The 24,860-nt window shown below is 50.7% G+C and overlaps 1 long non-coding RNA gene and 1 pseudogene across 5 annotated transcripts in view; one reads left to right on the top strand and one right to left on the bottom strand.

Moving 5' to 3' along the window:
• Positions 1-24,355, bottom strand: LOC109685605 (rho GTPase-activating protein 27-like; annotated as a pseudogene).
• A 38-nt stretch (positions 24,356-24,393) lies between these two features.
• LOC141413667 (uncharacterized) overlaps positions 24,394-24,860 on the top strand; it is a 58,325-nt gene continuing 57,858 nt past the window's right edge. For 4 of the 5 annotated variants that reach the window (XR_012438415.1, XR_012438412.1, XR_012438413.1 and 1 more), the window contains exon 1: positions 24,395-24,797. This is a non-coding gene — a long non-coding RNA (uncharacterized lncRNA). Of the gene's footprint in view, positions 24,798-24,860 lie in introns of all 5 variants that reach the window. The other variant, XR_012438414.1, reaches the window with a different exon arrangement.

Here is a 24,860-nt window from a genome sequence, read left to right as displayed (position 1 = left end):
TGAATATATAAAGAAAGAGGTTTATTTAGCTCATGGTTTTGGAGACTGAAAGTTCAGACTCTGGTTAGGAGTCCTCAAAAGTGGATGGCATCATAATGGAGGGAGCTTAAGAGATGGGGGTGGGGGGAGGAGAGAGAGAAAAAAGAGAGAGAGAGAGAGAGAAAACCTATAAAAAGAAACAGAAAACTAGAGCAAGAGAGAGGTCTTTCTTGCAGTTTTTATAACAACACATTCTCTCAAGATCTAGCTGAGGTCTCATGAGAACTGCTCAATCCCTTCCAAAGGCAGCGCCCCCCGTGACCTCGCACTAGACCTCAGCTCTTAAAAATCCCACTCCCTCAACACCATCCTGAGGACCAAACCTGCATCATATGGACCAATGAGAGACACAGTCAAGCCATCCCCAAACCATAGCAAAGACTCAGCGAGGCAAACGTTAAAATACAAATACTAGACAGTGGTTTTCCCCCAGGTCTGTCACCTCTCTGACCCTAAGAGACAACCTCCACAGGTACTTTCCTTGTGAAGAAAAGAAGAAGATACTGCATAACACAGGATCTTGAGCTCAGTTTTTCAGAAGTGAAAGACAAAATGCCTTGGATAATGCTGGTGAGGACACAGAGAAAGGGGAACTCTTTCTTTTGGAGGGGAGATGGTTGAACTCAGGGCTTTGTGCTTTCTGCTGCTTGGGCCTGCCTCCAGCCCTTTTTGCTCTGGTTATTTTGGAGATAGGATCTTGCTTTTTGCCCAGGACAACCTGGACCATGAGTTTCCTATTTTAGGCTTCCCGCTGTAGCTGGGATGACAGGCGTCTGCTACCACACCCACTATTGATTGAGACGGGATCTTGTTCATCTTTTTCCTAGGCTGGCCTGGTGTGTGATCCGCCCCATCTCAGCCTCCCAAGTAGCTAGGATTACAAGCATGAGCCACAAGTGCCTGGCTGAGAAAGGGCAACTCTTACACACTGTTAGTGTTGTAAAATAGTGTGGCCATTGTGGAAAACAGGATGGAGGGGATGAGAGAAACTAGCAACTGAGCTGCCATATGATCCAGCGATCTCACTACTGGGTACATACCCTGAGGAAGTGAAATAAGTATGTCTGAGTGACACCTGCACTCGCATGTTTATTGCAGCTATTCTTAATATCAACCTCGGTGTCCGTCAGTGGGTGACTGAATAAAATGATAAAACAAGGGCCATTTTTCCACGTGAATGGATATATCCACAATGGAATAGTATTCAGCTATAAAAAATAAAAAGTGTTATTTGCAGCAATATAGATGGAACTGGAAGAAATTATGTTAAGTTAAATGCCAGTCATGGAAAAATAAGACTGCATGTTCTTACTTATATGTGGAAGCTAAAGGACTGTTAAAAACAAGACAACCAAGCATTGTATGCACATGGGAATAATTTAAAAAAATCTAAAAAAAAAAAAACAAAAACAAGACAACCCTGAGACAGCAAAGGGTGTGGCACTATGAGGACCTTGCCTGTGTTCTCTTTCTTCCTGCTGGGGGAGCCTGACTAGCTTGTCATTGCCCTGACTCGTTTACTGGGGACCCAGTCCAGATGAAAGCTAGGCTCTGGCAAGTGAGAGCAGTTTTCCTGGCCCAGCCTATCAGAGTAAGCAGCCTGAACAGAATCTTCTGATTTCTCTTAGGCCAGCAGATGGAAGGAGGGTGGCCATTGTAGGAGTCAGTTTCGTCTCCCAAAAACCTTGCTTTTTACTACTCTCTGGGGCAAGGATTATTAACTCAGAGAGTAAACTGCAGAATCCATGATGGCCAGGCAGAAACACTGGACCTGGGATTAGGACAGCTTTGACCTTGAGCCCTGAGATTTCCAGTCCCAAGTTCTTCCCAGGTTCTCCTTTCTGGGGGTTGCCTGCAGTGAGGGTCCCAGTCCATTAGTAAGCTCCTCTCTCCTGCCCACCCTCACCACTTACCTCCAACACATTCTTCTTGCTGGATTTCTCTTTGGGGGCCCAGGAGAGAGAGGCCCCCTTCAGCTCCACTGTGTACTCAGGGGTGGAGAGCTTGGAAGGGTGCCTCTGTGGAGAGAGAGGAGGAGTGGGGAGCCCTCAGCAGATGTGTCTGCTACAACACCCTGGCTCTGACACACCAGGCTCCCCAGCTTGAGGGACAGGCTGAGGTCACTGGTGTGGCTAGGCCACAGCCCTGGGAGAAAGGGGCCTAAGGGTTCCTGAAACTCCAAGGTCCTGGTGTTTCTTAGTCCCAGAGCCTTCTGACTGGCTGTCCTCTGCCACCTGTTCACCCAGGGAAAGAAGGAAAAGGAGCCCACCCCTGTCCCTGTGAGCACCAGGCCCCAGTCTCCCTGCCCTCCAGGCTGGAGCTGGCCACTCTCAAGGTGGCTGGGACGTCTTGTCCAGCAGTGATTCTGCTGCCATCAACCCCTCCCAGCCAAGGCCCAGCTCCTTTGGCACTTGGGCACTGCTCTCTCAGACTGGTCTTTCCCAAAGTAAATCAGACAAAGAGCAGAGGGTACGGTCCCTGCTCCAGGAGGGGTGGGCCTCAAGGCCACCTGCAGCTGAGGTCTTTGAATCCTTGAAGAAGGTTAGGACACCACCCTCCAACACGGTCCAGGAAGTACTCCAGTGCTTCTTCCTAGGTGGGTGGGGCAGTGGGTTGGGCAAGACTTAGATTTGCTCCTGGGCTGGGCCCCCTTCAGTCCCAGGAGCAGGGCACAGAGCTTAAGAACACAGCCTGGGGGACCACTTGGGAGAACTGGACTCCTGCCTCTAACAGCTGATAGCCAAGGGACCTTGGGCATCTATTTCTTGGTGCCTCAGTTTCCTCACAGGACCTCCTGTGAAGTCCCCGTGAGGATCAGTGAGAGCCTGGTACAGGGGAAGCACTCAGTGAACATCGCCATTCAGGCCCACCCTGCCTGGTTCTGAATGCTGACAGGCTCTCACCGGAGCCGCTTCCCCTTGTCCACCGTCTTGGTGCGATGGAGCACCCCTACCTTGTCCAGAGTCTTGATCTAAGAGATAGAAGTGGAAAAAGGTGTAGTCAGAGGGTGAGCCACGAGGAGCACATCTATCTCCCCCTCAGTTGGCAGCTCTCTCCAGCCTGGGCCTGAGTCTCAGATGAGACTTCCTCCCATCTCCCACCCTCTCCCTACTCTGAGGCCTGGCACCGGGACCTGTTGTTATATCCCAACTGCCCCCAGGACCTCCAGAACCCCCTATTTCCTCTGTCCTGTCAGAGTCTTCATGGCCTTTCTCTACCTTCTCCTCCGGAGGGCTGGCCTGGGCTGGGGTGTCACTGTCCTGGCTGGATTTGCGGATATTTCGTGGGGCAGGGACAGGGGCTTGGGGAGTTAGACCTGTCATATATCACCCCCTCCACTTTTCCCAGCGCTCTCCCTTCCCCTGTTGGTTACCTGGGGCAGCTCCCACTGAACAGAGGAGTCCTCTGGCTTGTAGAAGTATGGCTTCCCATGCTGGTCCTCCAACCTCACCCACTGTGGAGACAGGGATGGTCAGGGCCCCTAGCCAAGCTCATTAGATGGGGGTGGGGATGAGCTAAGGCTCCCTTCAACCAGAGTCCAGGATAGTGTAGCAGGGAGGAGAATCAGAACAAAACCGGCTAGGCCTGAGTCCTGAGAAAGTAGCAGGGAGGTAGAGATGGAACAACAGAGAGATAAAACCCGAGAGATCTGAACATGAGGAAGGTCACGTAGCACCAGGGAGGGGAAAGTCACATAAGCACTAGGGTAAAGTAGCCATTAAAATCAAATATAACCATATATGGATTAGACCTTGCTTTTTGCTTCTGCAACCTGCTTGCAAGGGTATCTAAGGTGAGACCCCTTTGTTCTCAGGGCTCAGCCTTTGGACATGAGTCTGCTGAGTCTGTGCTGGCACAATAAAACGTTCTTCCTGCTAATTGCCTCAAGAGTCCTGTATGTCAGCTAGCAAACTCCCGCAACAATAGCACCAGGGGCAGTTGCAGGTGACTGTTGTGGGCTGGGTTTGGTTCTTTGTAGGAATTGCAGTTTAGAGTCTTAAGGGGAAACCGGGTGCAGATCGCTCATGCCTGTAAGCCTAGCTACTTGGGTGGCTGACATCGGGAGGATCATAGTTCAAGGCCAGCCAGCACAAACACGTTTTAAAACACCATCTCCAAAATAAACAGAGCAAAATGGACTGGAGGTATGTCTCAAACCAGAAGGCCTGAGTTCAAACTCTAGTCTCCTCCACCACACGCACAAAAAGTCTTAAGGGGAGCTCCTAGTGAGGAAAGTTGAGAGCAGTGACCCTGGGTCTGTCTGGGCCCATCTGCCAGTGCTGCCCCTACCTGCTCTTGGGTGAAGTGGTTGGTGTGGAGCATCTGTTTGTCGGGGCTGATGTGACAGGACCAGCCAGGGGGTGCAGTTAAGGGAGAGGTGGGGCCAGGCTCACTGAAGGAACCCACGGGGAAATAGACCTCTTCCGGGTAACTGGTCAGCAATTCGGGGTAGTCTGTCTCAGGGGTGGGGGGCTGCAGGGACCAGAAGATGGAGTCAGAGGTTCTCAGTGAGAGCACCGTCCCCTGCCCCCACCTTCTGTACCAGACCCAACCCATCACTCCCTGTGGCAGAGGGGGAGGCGGAGTCAGAGGCGCTCAGACTCAGCCCCACCCACTAGGCCCCGCCCCCATCCTCGACTCCCTGAGGAGAGGGAGGCGGGGTCAGAGGCATTTAGGTACAGCCCCACCTACCAGGCCCCGCCCCTCGCTCTCAGGTCCCTGAGGATCAGGAGGCGGAGTCAGAGGCCCAGGAGAACAGCCCCACCCACCGGGCCCCGCCCCCATCCTCGACTCCCTGAGGAGTGGGAGGCGGGTCAGAGGCCCTGGAGGAGGAGAACAGCCCCACCCACCGGGCCCCGCCCCCATCCTCGACTCCCTGAGGAGAGGGAGGCGGGGTCAGAGGCATTTAGGTACAGCCCCACCTACCAGGCCCCGCCCCTAGATCTCGGGTCCCTGTGGGTCAGGAGGCGGGGTCAGAGGCCCAGGAGAACAGCCCCACCCACCGGGCCCCGCCCCTCGCTCTCAGGTCCCTGAGGATCAGGAGGCGGAGTCAGAGGCCCAGGAGAACAGCCCCACCCACCGGGCCCCACCCCTCGCTCTCGGGTCCCTGTGGGTCAGGAGGCGGAGTCAGAGGCCCTGGACCAGGAGGAGCACAGCCCCACCCACCGGGCCCCGCCCCTCGCTCTCAGGTCCCTGAGGGCCAGGAGGCGGAGTCAGAGGCCCTGGACAACAGCCCCACCCACCGGGCCCCGCCCCTCACCCTCTGGTCCCTGAGGGTCAGGAGGCGGAGTCAGAGGCCCTGGAGGAGGAGAACAACCCCACCCACCAGGCCCCGCCCCTCGCTCTCAGGTCCCTGAGGGCCAGGAGGCGGAGTCAGAGGCCCTGGACAACAGCCCCACCCAGCGGGCCCCACCCTCGCTCTCAGGTCCCTGAGGGTCAGGAGGCGGAGTCAGAGGCCCTGGAGAACAGCCCCACCCACCGGGCCCCGCCCCTCGCTCTCGGATCCCTGAGGGTCAGGAGGCGGAGTCAGAGGCCCTGGAGGAGGAGCACAGCCCCACCCACCAGGCCCCGCCCCTCGCTCTCGGGTCCGAGGGTCAGGAGGCGGAGTCAGAGGCCCTGGAGGAGGAGCACAGCCCCACCCACCGGGCCCCGCCCCTCACCCTCTGGTCCCTGGGGCTGCCAGGGCTCATGCAGGGCTGCATCTCCAGCTCTTCCTCGGCCTCTTCCTGGGGCTCTTCCTCCGGCTCCTCCTCTGGCTCGTCCTCCCAGACTGTCTCGCCCGTCAGCGGGTTGTAGAAGAACACCCTGCGGCTCTCCTCATCCCAGTACTGGCCCCACTCTGCCTCCCCACCGGGGAGGTGGCCGGGCCGGTGGCGCCTTCAGCAGTCTCGAAGGGCGACTCCCAGGTGGTCACGCCCGTGTCGGGATCGTGGTAATAGGGGCGCCCGGTGCTCGCGTCCGTGTGCGTCTCCCACACCGGGCCGGATGGAGGAGCAGCGGCTGCGTGGGGCGAAGTGGCCCGCGGCTGCCGTTCTACGTTTGCGTACACGGGCTCCGGGGGTTCGTCCACCTGTGGAAGGCGAAGGAGACGACTTTCAGGGCAGCTCGAGGGTCACATAGTGCCAACTCGGCTACTTGCCACCTGGGCGACCTTCAGCCAGTCCCATTACCTCTCTGCCTCAGTTTCCCTGGGTGTAAGACATGTGCTCTGCCCATTCCAGAAGTTGTAGTGACCAGAATAAGATGTTCTTGAAAGTACTTTGTAAAGTAGTTAGCACCACAGATGGGTGGGTGATTATGTTATTATTTATTATTAACAATAAAACATTGATAATCCAGTTTTCATGACTGTATACTCAAAGAGGCAGGGACAGAGAAATGGCCTGGGACCTCCATTCAGTGGTCCCCTTTTCAGCTTCAGCTTTGCCTTCCACAGCTCCAATGAGAGCTTCCACCCGTTCCTTCCCTCCCAGTCTAGAAAGCTCTGGGATTGGGTTGGGTTTGCAGGTATGGGAATCAGTTTCAGATGAGAGAGAGAGAGAGAGAGAGAGAGAGAGAGAGAGAGAGAGAGAGAGAGAGAGGAGACAGAGGAGACAGAGAGAGAGAGAAAGAGAGAGAGCGAGAGAGAGAGAGAGCAAAGTCTAAGGCCTCAGCTAGGTGCAAGAGGACATCTGCCACCTGCCTGGGCTCACCCCTGATTTCCTGCCACTCCTTGCCCCTTCCCTTGAACTTCAAGTTCCATAGTACTGAGTTGTTACAGGTCCCCACCCTCTGTTCTGTGTGTCCTGCAGGCATTGGCTCAGTCACAGCCTACCTGGACTCATCTCCTTTTCTCACCTGATTGACTCCTATTCCTTTATCAGGACTCAGCTCAAGTGCCAGGCTCCAGATCTCTCCTGAGACTCCTCCAGTGTGTCCAGCACTGTGAGCCGACTGGAGAGATAACTACATCATCAAACTACATTATCAAACTACAGAGTGGAATGTGGGGATGTTAGTTCTGTTTCCTGAGAATACGTAATGCTCCAGGCGAACAGCAGATCTCAAAATGGTAGACCCCAATGGAAGTTCCAATTTTGTGTTTTTGGAAATCATATGAAATGCTATCATTTTGGATAGGACTTATGTGGGGAGTGTGATTACAGAGTTTATATTTGTTTTCATTTTGGTTTTCTGCTGATGCTGGGGAGATTGAACCCCAGACCTAATGCACAGTAGGCAAGTGCTCTTTAAGTGAGCTACAGCCCCAGCCCAGTTTTTGTTTTGTTTTGCTTTGTCTTTAAACTTTGTGTAGTCTCAAAATTTTGTACAATAAATCTTCAAAACCACAAGAGGGGAAGCATGTCCTAGTCAAGATGGCCTTTTGCTGGGCCTAAAATACACTCATTCATCCCATGAACATTTGCCTATCTGTTGCATGCCAGGAATTGCTCCTGAAATTGGAAATGCAACAGGAGCAAATGGACCCAAGTCCCCTCCTGGCAGGATCGGCCCTGGAGTGCACATGTGAGGGGACAGTGACAGGGGAAATGCAGAGCATGGTATTGATGACTCCACTAAGCAAGAAAGCAAAACTACTGTCAGAGAAACAGAGTTGCAATTTTAGGGTGGCCAGTCCCCAGGAACACCAGGCCACCAGTTCTTCTCTTCAATCTGCCAGGCTCCTGTGTGGTTGGGATGGGTCCATCTACCCACTTTTCCTTTTCCCCCACCCCAGGCCTCAAGGCAACCCCATATTCCAGCCACGCTGTACTGCTCACCCACCTCCAACACGAAAGTCACCTTCCCACCTCTGTGCCTTTGCTCTGGCTGTCTGCTTGGCCTGAATTCCCTGCTCTCATTCCCTGCCTACTCAAGTTCTGCTCCTCTGAGGGCCTCTGCTCACAGCTTCTCTAGAGAGAGGTCTAATGTGCTGAAACTTTGTCTGTTGCTCTGCTAGGGCCTGATGGCGTCCTGCCTTGGTGGTCAGTTAGCTGCCTACTGGTCTGCCCACCTTTCTTCCCTCCAAACGAGTTTCTTTCGAGTAAGACACAGGATGATGCAACTAATGACTCCCACTGCTCCATCCCAAGCACACAGCAGGTCTGCCAAAAACACTGCTTTAATACTTAAGTCAATCCAAATGTCAGCCACACACACACACACACACACACACACACACACACACACATCCTACACACACCTGGAACTACAGGAGAAGGCTTTGAGCAAGAACTTGCTGAGGATGAGGATTTAAGCCACAGAACCTAGGAGATGCCCTGGGAGGACATCCTGGAGGCCAGGAGGAGAGGAAGCTGAGGGAGCTGGATGTGCCTCCTACCACCCCTGCTGGACCCACTGGAGTAGTGGCCTTGCCTATCTCTGGGGCAGGAGTTGGGAGGGCCATGGGGAGTGAAAGAGCCAACAAAGGAGTTCTTTGGAGCAGAGCTTTCCACCTGGGCTGCATGGACTGGCTCTGCGTTCCTGAGCAGTCCCAGGGTCGTGGGGCTGACAGGATCTTGCACAGGGGACACTTCAGCAGGTACAGGAGGTTTTGGAGAGAGAAGTTTCGTGACAGGGCTCTCACAAGCAAGACAAGATGCAGAGCACACTGTGAGGGCAGGGAGGAGGAAGGAAGGAAGGAAGGAAGGAAGAAGTCTTCAATGCTGCCCCAGACGGGCTGTCCCAGATACACAGGCTGCTTTGAGGAGCAGTGGGGCCCTCAGAGCGGTGAGCAGGCAGAGCCACTCCCTCTTTGCAATGCTGTAGCCCTAGGGGCAGGGTATGTGTGACAGAACAGCACCCCTGAGGCCTCTGCAAGTTCTAGAACTTTCTGCGGAGCCCCACAGTGCCAAGATAGAACTGCTTTCTTCTCCTGGCAGGGCCTCACTGGTTTCTGACTGCTCTTGGGAGCCAGGTGGTGCCAGGCACACCACTGGGGCTTCAAGGGCATAGCAGGGCTTGCCACCCTGAGCCCCACTCCTGGAGGCCCAGATTCAGCCACAGCTCAGCAACAGGGGTCTGACATCACTGAGGGTTTTTGAGTAGTATCCTAGAGACACAGGAGGTGCAGAGTGGGAAAGAGGAAGTGGTCGCCCACCTCAGGCCAGAGGACTCAGTCAAGAGGGACCCCGGCTCTCACCACACCCACTGCTCCTTCTCACTTCCTCATGGATGCAGTGCTCTCCCTGCCTCCAGTCCCCTAGCCTGTCCACAAGCAGGTGGAAGCCTTGCCTTTCTTGCCCTAAGCTGAGTACCTCAGCCACACTCAGATACACAGAGCCCGGAGTAGGAAAGCTGTGAAAAGCGAAAAGCCCCCACCTCCCTGAGACTCCCTGCTCTGAGCCCCAGAGCACCTAACTCCTATCAGGATGGGGATGCAGGCTTGCTGGGAGCCCCCCTCCACCCCGCCATGACCACATAAGGCTCTTTGAGCTTGCCCCTGAGGCCCTCTACTCCTACCTGTTCCCGTAGAGCCCGACTCTGCCTCCTGGTCAGTTTGGCAATCATCTCCACCATCCCAGCCCCTGTGAGCTGCTGGGACAGAGCCTGGGAATGTTTGGGGGTGGGGAGGAGCCAAGGGGCACAACCCTAGGGCTGGCACAGGGCAACTGGGAAACAAGAAGTTGCCTCGAGATGTCGGGAGGCCGAGACTGCAGCTGGTTTCCTGTCAGGACTACGGAAGTGCAGCCTGAGACAGACTGCCTGACAGGGGCGGGGTGGGGGTACTGATTAGGAGGTGGTTCTTATGCTTCCTCGACTGCACTGGCTGCCCCACTCAGTGCTCTGGTGACCGAGGAGGTCTGACACTCAGGCCCAGATGCAGCCTGGAACAGCTTGCACAGAAGGTCACATTTGAGTCATGGGTGGGCAGGGGATGCAACACAGACAGTGGCAGGCAGAAGGGCAGGTGAGGACCAAGGCTTCGAGTTGCCCGGGGTAGTAGCTCCTGGGATGGAGAGAGTGAGTAGCTGTCCATTCCCTCAAGGCCCAGGGAGGATACAAAGAAAAAAGAGGAAGCTTGTGGGGGGAGGGGGAGAGGTTTCCAAAGAGGAAGAGGTCTGGGCAGATATGGTATCAGGGAGCTGATGTGTGGACCCTGCCAGACAAGAGAACAGGAGAGATTTTGACCACACCAGTATTTGCCTGCCTGAACACCAGACTTGGTCACCAAGATGTACCTCCTCTCGGCCTGTGTGTCCACATCCATGTACGAGTCTGCCCGTGCCCCACCCTCCACTCTATTGACCCAGTGGGGAGTGGGCACCTGCTCTCCCCTCCCTCCCTGACCTCTCCCTCCACCTCCTCATGCATGTGGGTGTCCAGACCCCAGCCACATGCAGTAGATACAGCGCACCCTCTAAGCCCTCAGGGACCTTCTTGTCTTCCCTCCCTCTCCAAGGTTCTTTCTTGCCAGGCCCCAGGAACAGGCAGCACCATGGCAATTTTTTCTCAGTTGCTCACATCCCCTGGCCTCTCTCCTCCTACACTCCCTGTGGGCTCAGGAAAAAGGCACCCAGGTAGCATGAGATATGGCATAGATTTGGGGCATGGGACACTTGGCAAGAGCACAGGTGGGCTGGGGCTTCCACTGTCCTCTGTCCTTCAAGTCTATGGCTGGGCTCCCCAAGAAGCCCAAACCCCAGGACAAATCAATCCCTCCTCTTGGCCAAGGATGGAAAGTAAGAGGCTTCATACAGATCCACACTCCAGGGACTGAGCAAACACACACAGCTCCACCAGCTCTTTGCTTCAGAAACTGGCTTTCAGGCCTCTAGTGGCCTTCTCCTCGTCCAGCAAGAGGAGGTGATGACCAGTGTCCTCCTCCCTCAAACACACCTTCACCCCTCTGAGAGGCACATGGGGTCAAGGGGGGGATATAAAAACAGACCAGTTGTACACCACACCATCCTGCCCTCAGGCCTCACCCTCTCCCTTAGGAAGGGTCTGGCAGGAGCAGGTACAAGAGGAATACTATCCTCTGGGGCAAAAGGCAAAGGAAAGGCCCCAAGTCATGTCAGTTGTGGTGGCATACACCTGTAATCGAGCACTTAAAAGAGTCTGTGGCAAGACTACATAGCAAGGCTGTTCCAGGACAGCCTTGGCTACTTAGTGAGACTCCGGTCTCAAAAACAAAACAGAAGCCAGACACAGTGGCTCATGTCTGTAATCCCAGATACTCAGGAAGTAGAGGCAGGAGGACCTCAAGTTTGAGGCCAGCCCAGGCAAGGTGGTAATGAGACCCTCTTTCAAAATCAAAACAAGAACAAAAGGGCTGGGAGTGTAGCTCAAGTGGTAGAACACTTGCCTAGTATGTGCAAGATCCCAATGCCTCGAAAAAGAAAAAAGAGAAAAGCCCCAAATTAGAGACTCAGCCCAGGAACTGGCTTGGGAGCTGGTAAGGGACAAAGCCCCCTTCTTCTCACTCTGTGCCCCCCAGGCTGGGTGGAGGGACAGCAGGAAGGAGCTGTGTTCTTTGTCTTAAGGAAAGCTCAGTGATGTGACACAGTGAGACCCTCCCCGCCACACCTTTTCTAGGACAGTAACTGGATCTTTCTCTGTATCACTCTGGCCTGGCATGGCCCCCAGCTACATGTCCACTAATGTTCAGGGAGAGGGGAATGAGGTCCCACTGCAGGTTCTTGGTCCCCAACCTCAGAATGCCTGAGGGAGCTGGTCTGGAACTGGTGTGGGCTGGGGCCTGGGTGAAGCATTTTGTTTCTTGATGAAAAGAAACTTTTTGGGTCACTCTACTTCAGCTTCTCTCTTTGCAACTGATGGAATTTCTGGGCTTAAGTTTCTAGCAGCAAAATGGGACTGTCCCCCCTGCCGCCTGCCCCAAGGCCAGTTTCTGTGACAGCCAAGCATGCCCTGAGTTCCTACACAAACAGGGACATGGTGAGAAAGCAGAGTGCACTTCTGCTTTTCTGCCTTTGGGTTTTGATTGGGCGCCCTCAGCACTGGACTCTGTCCCAGTCTTAGCTGACCACATGGGTGGGGTCTGGGGTGCAGCTCCTCACCTGTTCATACTACCTGCAGCTCTGTGTAAGGCAGGCAGGGGCCCATCAGGGCCAGCAGGGATCTGAAATGGCCCCTTAAGGAATCTCCTGGCCAGCAAAGGGTTTTGAGCCATGCTAGGGAGTTGAGAAAGTGTGGCAAGGGGTGGCCACCTTCTGCCTACACCCCAAACATCTGCATCTGCCTTCCCCTCCTCCCTCCCCAGTGGAGGGCTCAGGGGTCTCCTGTCTAAGCCAGCCTCTCCAGCCTGGGCCACCATGGCATCTGCTTGCTGGGGAGAGGTCTCCCCTCTAATCCCCACCCTTCTTCCCAGTCACCTCCACAAACTCAAGGTCTCTCCCACTTAAAAAGAAAAAGTGTGTCCTCTGAAAGTGGAACCATGCCTCTTGGTTCTCCTCCTCTCTCCAGCCATTCAGGCTCAGGCTCCTCCACCTCCTCTGCCCTCCCTCAATGTTGACGGTCTCACCTTGCTTCTCACCCTACCACCCTGTGACTGTGAACCGGCTGAGGCTAACAACACAGCTCCATCTCTAGGCTCCTGTTTTATTGCCATCTGAATGCTCTTGGGCCACTGCCTGGAAAAGGAGCCTCCACACCAGAAGCCACTGAGTCTGGTGACCTGTGCTCACCTAAGCCTTTCAGAGAACCATGGGTACACTGCCCCCAGGAAGCACACAGGCCCAGGGCAGACACACATTCTTGTCTTTCTCTTGAGTACATCAGTGTCAGGCAGGGAGAAGAGTATGGGTGTTGAAGAGAGACAGGAGAGACATCTGAGTGCCACGTGTGGCCTTTGGCTAGCCTCTGGGTCAAGCAAGCCAGCAGTGTTTGAGAACAATGGGGGACTGACCATGGCCCAGGTCTTGGTTGATACGAAGGGGTTTTTATTAATTTTGCTAGCTATCGTAATGGAAGAGTGTGTAAGGAGAAGGATAGAACTTTGAGACGCACGCTGAAGTTTTCATGCGTGAAACATAATGGTGTTTGGAATTTATAATTCTTTAGCAAAATAAAAATAAATATGGTCAACATTGTTAAATCTAGGTAATAGGAATTTTTTTTTTTTTTTTTTTTTTGGTGCTGGGGATTAAACTCAAGTCCTCGCACTTTGAGCACTGTACCACTTGAGCCCACATCTCTTTGCTTTAGTTTATTTTTCAGATAGGGTTTTGAGCTTTAGTCTGGGCTGGCCTCAGATTGAGATCCTCCAACCTCTGCCTCCCAAGTAGCCAGGATTATAGGCATGCACCACCATGCCTGGCTCTTGTATTTATTTTTATAAACCTTTTTTTTTTTTTTGAGACAGGGTCTCTCTCTCTGAAGCCCAGACTGGCCTCAAATTTAAAATCCTCAGCCTCCCTAGTGCTGGTATTACAGGCATGCACTATCATGCCTGACCTCCCTCACTGTTACCACCATATGAGTTGCCCGTTATTTCTCTTCTGGAAGCAGACTTGCTCTTCCAGCTCCCCCAACCCCTGTTCAGTCACAGACATCCCGGGGATTCTTTCCTTGAGGATGCAACCCTGAGGTGGGGTCTTGGGAACAAGGTGGCTGCCACAAGTCACATGACCTGCTCCTCCTCTTTTCCCAGCTGCAACCTTCTCCTGCCTGAGTCACACAGGGCTGGGCAGGTGGGTGTGTAGGACCTAGTCTAGGTGAGAGACTGTGCCTGAGGGTGAGGCTGCAATCCCAGGAATGCTGGGGCACACTGAGCCTGTCATGAGGCCCCAGGAGAGAGTAGGGTGTCCTGAACCAGCCCTCTAGTCCCCAGGAGCTGAGGGAGGTCACACGAGGCTAGAAGTGCAGGGAGGGGAGGGAAGCAGGGAGCAGGAGAACTCCTGCTGGGGCCTCCACCCACTCCACAGGCCCTTCCCCACTCTCAGGTGGGCTACTCCACCTGCACTGGGGAATAAAGACGTTAAGGTGCACCCCTCAGATGGCACCGCAGCTGGAAAGAGGCAGAAGAAAGAGAACAATCAGCCAGCTACTGCCACCAGACCCCATGCAGCTTGGACTGGCCCTGCTGAAGACGCCCTCACAAATCCCAGGGGAAAGAAGAAACGGACAGTAAAAAATCATGGCACACATGGCCGCCATCTAGACGAAAAATAAATAAAGGTGGGCCTAGGACTCTCTGTCCATATGAGAAACCCTCAAAGGGTTAGAGTTAAATGTAATAAAATGAAGCCATAAAAACACTGGAAGAAAAAAATGGAAAAATTTCTACACACACACACACACACACACACACACCCAGAGAGAGAGAGAGAGAGAGAATGTACCACATAATGAGGGTTTGGTTAATGACAGACTACAGATGTGATGGTGGTCACACAAGGTTATAAAGGAACTGAAAAATTCTTATCACCTAGTGATACTGTAGTACTGCAGCCATGGTAAAGTCAGAGTACCACACATTACTCATACATTTGGGGCAATGCTGTGTAAATAAACCTATTGTGTCACCAGTTATATAAAAGTATAGCACACAGGGCTGGAAGCATGGCTGTAGCTATAGAGTGCCTGCCTTGCAAGGATGAAGCCCTGAGTTCAAATCCCAGCACTGGCAAAAAAAGTACAGCACATATAATTAGCTATGTACAATACATAATACTTGATAACAATAATTAATGATTGTGTTACTGGTTTATCTATTTATTAACCTGTACTTTTTATCCATATTTCAGAGTGTTTTCCTTTAAACAAAAATAGGTTAGCCAGGCACCAGTGGTTCACACCTGTAATCCTAGCTATTTAGGAGGCTGAGATTGGGAGGATTGTGGTTCAAGGACAGCCCAAGCAAACAGTTTGAGACGCCCATCTCCAAAATAATCAGAGCAAAATGGTTTGGAGGTGTGACTCAAGTAGTAGAATACCTGCTTTGCAAGTATAAAGCTCTGAGTTCAAAATCCAGTCTCACCAAAAAAAAAAAAAAAGTTTACTGTGAAAGTGTGTGCGTTACCCCGGCAGCTGCTTCATACATTGGTTGCTATGACTCCATGCAGACCACATCAAACGGTGTGAGCTGCACCATGTAGGTTTACGTGAGTACACTGCAGGATGTTCACATGACAACAAATCACCTAATGGTGCATTTTTCAGAATGTGTTCTCATGACTGTGTGTATGTAGAGACAGACTAAGACAAAGACTTAGTTGACTTGTCTGTAACAAAGACTCAAAATTGAAAAGCTATAAAATAACTGATATATTACATAACTTTTTTTTGTGTGTTGTACTGGGGATTAAACCCAGAGCTTTGTGCATGCTAAAGAAGCATTCTACCACCAAGCTCCCTCTAGCCTTTTTTAATTTTTTATTTTAAACAGGGTCTCCCTAAGTTACCTAGCCTGGCCTCGAACTTTCAATCCTCCTGCCTCAGCTTCCTAAGTGTACCTTACTCTATAAACGCAGGCTACCATGCCCAGCAAGAACATTTATAAGACAAAAAAAGTAACAATGCTGGGAGGATGTGGAGAAAGGGAAATCCCACACAGTGTTAGTGGGAATGTAAACTGAGGCAGCTGTTATGCAAAATGGTCTGAAAGTTCCTCAAAGAGCTCCAAATAAAACTGCCATGTCTCCAGAGCCCCACTATGGGTAAACACCCAAGGGAATGAAATCAGTAGGGTGGAGAGACATCGCCACTCGAAGGCTTAGTGCAGCTCTAGGTGTCCACTGATGGATGAGAAAGAGCGTGTACCCACACAACGGGATACTAATCCTGTCATTCTTCATCTCATGGATGGAACTGGAGGACACTATGTTAAGTGAAATAAATCAGGCACAGAACAGATACTCCGTGTTCTCGTTGATATGTGCAAACTGAAAAGTTGTTCTCAAAGAAAGAGCATAGAATGGCAGTTACCAGAGCCTAGGAAGGGTGTAGGGGAGGAGTGATGAAGAGTGTGGAGAGAGGATGGCTCATGGGTATGGGGGTGAAGCTGGGTAGGAGGAATAACTTCTAAATTCATAGCACTGGAGAACTATGTTTGACAGCAATGAAGTAAATATGTAAAATAGCTAGTACAGAGGACTTTGAATGTTCCCAACACAAAGAAATGATAAATGTCTGTGGGGATAGATATGTCAACTACCTTGAATATTCTACATTTTACACACATCTGGAGAAGTCACTGTGCCCCACAAATATTATAATTACTGTGTCAAATAAAAATATATTTAAAAAATAAAGAAAACTTGTGCAGTAAAATAAAACTATTAGCAAACTCCAAAGACACTCTTGGCTGGGCACCTGTAGTCCCAGCTACTCAGGAAGCTGGACAGCAGGATTGCTTGAGTCCAGGAGTTTGAGGTCAGCCTGGGCAACATAGTGAGAACCAGCTGCAAAAAAGGAGAGGAGTAATCACAACTCATGTAATAGAGCTTTTTCCCTAATATAGAAAAAGCTCCTAGACATCAATAAGAAAAGACAAATATATTAATAACAAAAGACGGGACTGTAAAATAGGTACAGGTGTGTGTGGGGGTTACTAGTGGGAGGGGAGGGAGGCTAACAAGGAGATTAAAGTAAGGGAATATGTTTGACAGACTTCATATATGAAATAGAACAAAGAAACAGCTTGCAATTGCTTTAAGTAGGATGGGGAAGGGGTTGAGGAGGAGAGATGACAGGGATGATGTAACTAATTACAATGCAAGCCTAATCAGAAGTGTCACTATTAATCCCCCCTGTATAACAAATATATCCTAATAAAAAATTTATTAAAAAAAGACAAATAACTCAGTAGGAATGGGCAAAAGACATGAATAGACTATTTAAGATAAAGAGAAACCAACAACCCTTAAATATCTGGAAAGAGAAATGCAAATGCAAGCCACTTTAAGACAAACTATGTATTTTACTATCAGATTGGCAGAAAGTGAAACTTGGCAACACTCAGCTGGCAAAGCTGTGGGCAAATAGGCACTCATTTGTATTGGTGGGAGAGCAAATTGGTTTACACTTCATGGATGGCAATTTGGCAATACCTACACTTTACCCTTTGACCCAGAAAGCCTTCTGGAATTTTCCCTATATATACTTGCACACAAACAAAAGCTAATTCATTATAGCACTGTTGGAATTAGGAAAAGATGAAACGTGGTCCAAGTGTTCACCAACAGGAGACTGGTTAAATGCATTATGCTACCTTCCTACAATGGAAAACCATGTATCTGTAAGGAAGAAGAATCCTCTCTACGTACAATCTCTGAGGTACATTGTTCATCAAAAGGCAAAAAGCTGGGCTGGTGGAGCGGCTCTAGTAGTTAAGAGTACCTGCCTAGCAAGTGTGAGGTCCTGAGTTCAAACCCAGTACCCCAGTACCACCAAAAAAAAAAAAAGGCAAAAAGTAACCAAGGCACAGGACAGTGTTTTGTGTGAAAGACACAGAAAATCAAGTCACCGGATATCTATTCATACTAGTTTACATTTGTATAAAGAAACTCTGGAAGAATAAAAAATGAATGAATGAAGTGACTTGTGAACTGATGGAAGACAGGGCAAAGAAACGAGGCGTGCATGAGACTCACTAAGTGCTCAATAGTGCTCTGATTTAAAAACTAAAACCAAAACCCAGGGCCTTATGCATGCTAGGCAGTACTCTACAACTGAGCTATACCCCCAGCCCCAAGTAACTGCCATGGAGCCCTTCTGTTGGTGGAGCTGGTGTGGGATTTTGGGCCATCATTTCTGCCTTAGAGTAAGAAAAATGCCATAGAAAGGTCAGCAGCTGAGCTGGGGCCCTGAAGGCTTTCCAGAGGCAAAGACGAAAAACCTTCTAGGCACAATGTTTTGAAAGGAAAAAGGCATAAAGGGTAGAGAAGCAACAGGCCTGTAACAGGAGTGAAAACATTCCAATTACAACAGTGAAGGGAGAGTGGCTGATTAGATTGCAAGGCCAGGTAATGGAGGGTCTTGAATATTAAACTGTTAAGGGCACATGCAGCAAAGGTTCCCAACACGGAAGTGCAGCAGAAGCCCCTGGAGAACTTATCAGGTACAGATGCAGGGGCCCCAACTTAGTGAATCAGACTCCAGGGTTGCATGTGGGAGCTAAAGATTTCTGCACGGGAAAGTGACCTGGCCACAGCTATGTACACTATAGGGTGGACTGCTCTGGGTAAGGAGATCAGACCTTGGGTGTACCAAACTCAGGTCCCAGATGCCTCCGTCTGACATAAATGCCCCTTATCTGTGCTACCACAGTGCCCTGTGTGTGCCTCCTGTGTGGAAGTGCAGACCACACTCCCCTGGACAGTGTGGCTGAGTTCCAGCTAGCTTCAGCTAAGTACATGCTACCAGCTGACTGGCCTAAGAAAACACAGAGTAAGGTAGGAGGACAATTAGAAAGCCAATGCCACCCAGGAAAGGGGTAAGAACCTGACCTAGGAGAGTGTCAGCAGGCATGGAAATACAGATCAGAGGCTGACAAGGCACCTTTGCTCAGTGCCTAAATGAAGGTGGCATTTAATATTCCTTAGAGGTGCAGTGACAGCTACTTACTCAAAAGCCCAGGCAATTAGAGGCAAGGCCAAAGACAGGGTCCCCAGGTGAAATTCAGATATTCCACCTGGATTCCACTTTTTGATAAAAATCCCCAAGCCTCATATTGAATGTAATAGGACACAGATGTTCAAATATTCAAAGGCAGTTTCAGTAAACTTTTTCTGTAAAGGTCACAGAGTAAGTATTTTAGGCTTTGAAGGCCACATAAGCTCTTATAAGTGCCTCACTCTTCTAGGTGCGGTCAAAAAAGTCAGAAGCCCTGGGGTGGGAAGCAGCCACAGGCTCTTGCCTGAAGGCTGAGGGTTGAAAGGTCTAGTGGCTGTCTGGGCAGCTTGGTCTGGAGATAAACCTTTCTAGTAGATTCTCTGGGCCTGTTTCACTATCTCTACACTACAGCACAGGGTGTCTTCCGCACAGCTGGAAAGAGCCAAGTTCCCACACTGAAGCTCCTTCCCCAACCAAACCCTCTCCAGCTGATCTCACTTGTGGGTGACAGCTTTCAGGAGGGGCCAGAAGACAGGCTGAGGCAGAGGCTTCTGGTAGGCGTGTTTCTTCCTTTTTCCTCCGGCCTCAGCACGGATGTGTTTGGGATGCAGGCCGTGAATAAACACGGCCTCCAAGGCACTGCACATGGTGTTGGCATCTCCGTCTTCACTAGTGACCACTGTGTCCAGGGACACACACTGCTTCTGCAGTGCCTTCACGGATCCCACCAGTTTCTTCTTGATGACCTAGGCAGTGCCAAACAGAAGACACCTTTAGGGGACAATCCTACAGAGTGCCCCTAAAATGTAACCCTTGGCCTGTCGTTCAATGCGCGTTCAAATACAGTGCGCACGCACCAATGTGTGTATCTATAGATTCCTTCTGCACATTATGACAAATAAAGACACAGCATAGAGAAGATACTATTTGGATATTCTATTGTGGATTCTTCTTGTTTTCTAACCAAACTTCAGTGAACTTATAGCTATGTAATCTTGTGTTTAAATTCTGGCTCCATCACAGTTATGTCTAGGGGTGACTGGGAAGGGCAGGGCTTAGGCTTCCCAGCTAACTTACATGGCCGGGATTCTGCAGAGATGAGCTACGGGACAGAATGTGCCACTGTAGAACAATAAAAACATGGAAAAGGGCTGGGGTGGGGTTCCGCGGTAGAGGGCATGCTGAGCCTATGCTCAGGGCCTGTGGTAGATCCCAGCACGGTGCCAAACAACAAGGAAATAGCATGGTTACGTTAGGAAAGATCTGGGCCTGGCAGCCAAAGGCTTCCATTCAGTCTCAGCTCTGTCATAACCGGCGGGGGCACCTCAGACCTTTCACTTAACCTCTCTGAGCCTCAGTTTCCCCATCTGTTAGATGAAATAATACTTCCTGATCTTCAGCACTGGGGGCAACGCTCCTTGTGTGTCTCCATCACTTGGCACTATGCCTGGCACATAGTAAATACCTATAATGAATACATTACAAATGTACACAAAATCCTTGGGAAAAGCAAAAGTTATTTAATCATAATTATGTCAAAATTACAAGAAGTGTTTTTTTCCCAAACACACTAGACTACAAGGGATTACAGAAAAACTGGTTTAAGTGTTAGGATAATGGATAAATGTTTAACTCTTTTATTTTGAATTTAGTCCACACAGTAAATGTTAATAGTTTAGAAAACTAAATTAAAAAAATTAATGAGCTGTATTTACATATCATAAAATTCACCCATTTAAATTATAGAGTTTAATAGTTGTTCAGAGAATTGTGCAACCTTTACCACTGTCTAATTTTAGACCTTTCCATCACTCCCAAAAGAAACAATGTACATTAATGGTCGCCCAGGCTGGAGAGAAGGGAATTGGGAGTGACTGCAGTCAGTCATCTGCTTTCTGCTTTTACAGATTTGCCTGTTCTGCACATTTCATATGAATGGAGTCATGCACCATGTGACCTTTTGTGTCTGGCTTCTTCCACTCGGCATGTTTTCAAGGTTTATCTATGCTGTAAGATGTATCAGTACTTCATTCCTTATTCAACTACATGGATATACCATGTTTTATTGATCCATCAGTAATGGACATTTGAGTTGTTCCAAATTTTGGCTCTAATGCTATGAACATTTATATCCAAGCTCTTATGTAGACATGTTTTCAAATCTCTTGGGATATACTCAGGCATGGAATTGCTAAGTCATATAAAACCCTGTGCTAGGCCGGGGATATAGCTCAGTTACAGAACACTTACCTAGTATGTATGAGGTCCTGAGTTTGATTCCCAACACCACACAAACCAACCAACCAACAAAACAAACAAAACCCTTGGGTTTAACTTTTCTAGGAAATACTGAACTGTTTTTGAAAGTGTCTGCACTATTTCACATTCCCACTAGCAAATGTCTCATAGGTCCAATTTTTCCACTTTTTTGGGGGGGTACTTGGGGATTGAACTCAGGGCCTTGTCCTTGCTAGGCAAGTGTTTGACCACTTGAGCCATGCTCCCAGCCCTTTTATTGCTTTAGTTTGTTTTTAGATAGGGTCTCCTGTTTTTTGCCTGGGCTGGCCTCAGACTGTGATCCTCTGCCTCCCCAGTAACTGGGATTACAGAGATACAGACATGTGCCATCATGGCTGGCTTATTTGTTGAGAGAGACTCTCATTGCCATTTTTCCTAGGCTGTCCTGGAACTGCAATCCTCCTTTCTCTCCTCCTGAGTAGGTGAGTAGGTAGAATTTCAGGCTTGCACCACCAAGCCCAACCAATTTTTCACATTTTTGTCAACATTTTTTATTGTCTTACTGATTATAGGCATCCTAGTGGGTATGAAGTAGTATCTCATTGTGGTTTGGATTTGCATTTCCCTGAGTCTAATGGTAATGAGGATCTTTTCATGTACTTATTGGTCATTTGTTTATTTCTTTGGAGAAATGCTGTTCAAATCCTTTATCCATTTCATAACTGGATTGTCTTTGTATTGCTGAATTGTAACAGTTCTTTATATATTCAGGATACACTAGATCCTTTTCAGATATAGGACTGGCAAATAGCTCCTTTTTCTGGGGGTTGTCTTTTCACTTTCTTCATAGTGCCCTTTGAAGCACAGGTTTTAACCCCGAAAAAGTCCCATTTTAAATGTTCTTTTTATGCAAGATCTTATCAGCAGTTATATAAAAAGTACAAACACTACTGAGTATTTGCTAGGTGCTGAGTCAGAGAATGCAGGGATAAATAGCATGCACCTTCAAGAAGTCCACACCCTCAAGGAGTCATCTATGCTGCCCTTGTAGGGCGCTGAACTCACTGGGGGCTCAGCTCCAGCTCTAGGGAGTTCTGGGTAGGATGGGGAAAGGGTCTTTGCATGAAAGCCAGCAGGAGACAGGTGAAGCTGACCCTCTAGTGGCCAGGAGGGGAAGGCACTCCTCTGAGGGCTGTAGTTACTTTCAAGAAGAAAGTTTTCTGAAGTGGGGAACAGCAATGGGGAGGAAAGGGAAATTCAGGTTTCCCCCAAGAAGCCACCTCTGGCTTCCCCTGATCCTAAAAGTTAACCAACCTCCTGCCTCTCCAAGGTAACTGACAGCCAGTCCAGAGTGCCCAAGACAGCCCAGGGCCAGTCCAGCGTATAGGACTCTCCAAGAGAGGGCATCTAAGGGGCTCTGGGGAGCTGGTCACAAACAATTTTTGTTCAAAGGTATATGTAAGCTGCCAATTTATTCCCATTAGTGGGGCTACAAACCAGTGCCTGGGAAGAGCTGTTTCAGACCAATCAATGTCTTGAGCAAACTGTGAACAATCACAGTGTAAGGGCAGAGCACTGAGGGTTGAATGAAAATCCCTGGTCTTCAGGTAACCCACCTTAAATCTTCATTGTGCTTTTCATAGATTTCCATTTTACAAGCAAGAAAATGGCAGACATCTCCCAGGAAGGACAGGGATCTCCTCAGAGCCTGCTTTGGCTGGAACCTTTCTCCACCTAGCTGTCTTCATGGACAGTGCCCATTCATATCAAAGTGAGGAAAGCCAATGCAGTGGTAAGCCCTCTGAAGCCCTTTCCACCCTTGATCTTCCTGTGCCCACCTACCGAGACGGCAGCCCGGGACTCCTGTCCATTCTCCACCACTGAGAGCATTTCCACTCAGGCACCACTAAGCAAGGAGACTCACATGACACCTGCAGGGACAGATGGTGGCCAGATGAGCATGCTCCCAACTCACCCCGCAACCACAGTCCCCTCCCAGCAAGCAGCAGGCGGTCATCTAGGCTTACTCAAACTGCAACCGAAAGGCCTGTGAGCAACACAAAAGTAAAAACTGAGAGTGGATTTTAAGGAAGGAAAAAGCCAGAGGCTGAGTCCTTGGGAGGCGAGGAGCCCTGTGTGCCATGAGTGGGTGGTAAGGACTCTGAACACCAAAAGCTACACAGAAAGCCAGGGCTGGTGGGATGGGTGTGTGGGGGCAGGGAGCCAAAGGCTGCTTCAGGGCACCAGGGAGATGCTTCAGCTGAAGGCGCCAAGAACCCATGAGGACCTGGAAGCAGGGCTCACAATTCACAGTCAAGGCCTGGGCCCTGCACCAGCCCCTGACTCCTGTCCCTGTCCAGGGTCTGCTATCTGGGTGATGGTGGATACAACCAAGCAGCTTCAGAAGGAGACAGGGTCTGTTGCCACACTCTGCTTCTCCATTGGGCAGCACAGGGACAATCTAAACAGACCAACACGGATTCTGATGGCAATTTCCCTCTAACCAGCAAGGCATGCTGGGGCACAGTAGATTTCTCAGGCAGAGTATGACCAAATAAAACACCCAGCACAGTGCCTGATGTGTTCCAGGTAGACATGGTATCTGTAATCCCAGTGGATGTAGCCACCCAAATCTACAAAGAATGCCAATGCCTGAAAAATGGGTACCAATAGTTGAAGGCAGTCCATTATTCCATCCCTCAGTGTGGCTCAAGTGGTAGAGCTCTTGCCTTGCAAGCATGAAGCAGTGAGATCAAACCCCAGTGCCACCAAGAAAAAAAACTTGTTAAGGTTGTCTGCTTTCAAATAATTATGATCCAAAGAAGTTAACACAACCAAGAAATGTTACCTAGATTGCATCATTTGTGCTCTTCCTAATTGTCCTAGGGGCGCCATTTTATTATCTCCACCTGCTAGATAAGGACATGGAGCTGTCCCAGCTCAAGGAAGTACTGGAGATGCCATGGCTGATAGTGGCTTGGTTCCACTGCTGGACCTGAGTGACACCAATCCCAGGTGAGGGGAAACCCCAGAGGCCCGAGAGAGTGCCATCCTCAGAGCTGGACTCAGGGTGGGCTGCGAGGAGGACACTTTGGCTGGGGGCCAAGGCATGGGGTACAGGGAGTATTAAGGCCAGTCTGGCAAGCAAGGCTTACAGGACAGCGTGGAACACGACATCTGCGAAGCAGGGAAACACTGTGGTCCTCAATGAGGCGAGGTTGCCGAGGCAATCTCTGGCCTCTGGGGTTGGCAGAGTAAACCAGGCACAGGGAGTCACCCCGCTGTGGACCTCCTAATTCAGGCCACGCAGAGGGAAACAGGTGCATGGGGACGGTGGTCTGTGCAGGCTGCCAGGGAGAGCCCTGGACCCTGGCTGACTGCCTCACCCGTGACCACATTAGATTCCACCCACCCAACCGCATTCCAGTCACGAGAACTCACCACAGGGAGCAGGGACCGGGCGGGCTGAGCTCCCGGCCGCTACAGCGCCTCAGACTCGGAGCCGACGCTACGGCCTCCGGGCCACTGACAACAGGAAGCGGCGCGGCGGCGCCTGACGCCATCACGTAGGCTCCGCGTCAGGCCCCGCCTCCGGCCCGCAGAGCCAATCGAAGAGCTCAGAGAAGCCGCGGGGCGGGGCCAACCGCTCGACAGCCTGGAGGTGCGGTTCCCCGGGAGCCGTTGCTCGTACCCGTCGCCCGGGTTCCCAGGGCGCCAGCCTCGGGCGGAAGGCTGGGGCACTCGCCCAGTGCGCGTCCGCACAGCCTGCTCCCAGCAGTTCTGCGTCAGACGACTCCTGGCTTCTGAGTCCTTCACCTCGCTTGGCCTTGGCACCAACCTTCCCTCGGCCGAAGGTTGCACTCGTGAGTGAACAGTTCAAGCTCCTCTGTGACTTCTGCAGGGAGCTGTCGCTGTGTCTCTGCTTCGATTTATCAAAGCAGCTGTTAGGGGCGTCCCTCACCTCCCTGTTTGGGGGCTGCCTGTTCTGCAGGAGCGAGAACCTCCCCTCCTCAGTTTTAGGCTAGGTGAGTTGAGTGGGTTCAACACAGCTGATAGTTGAGCGGGAAGATTACAGATGCATACAAACG

Source organism: Castor canadensis, chromosome 11, assembly GCF_047511655.1.
Source record: "Castor canadensis chromosome 11, mCasCan1.hap1v2, whole genome shotgun sequence".
Taxonomy (NCBI): Eukaryota; Metazoa; Chordata; class Mammalia; order Rodentia; family Castoridae; genus Castor; species Castor canadensis.
This window is presented reverse-complemented; position numbering and strand designations above follow the sequence as displayed.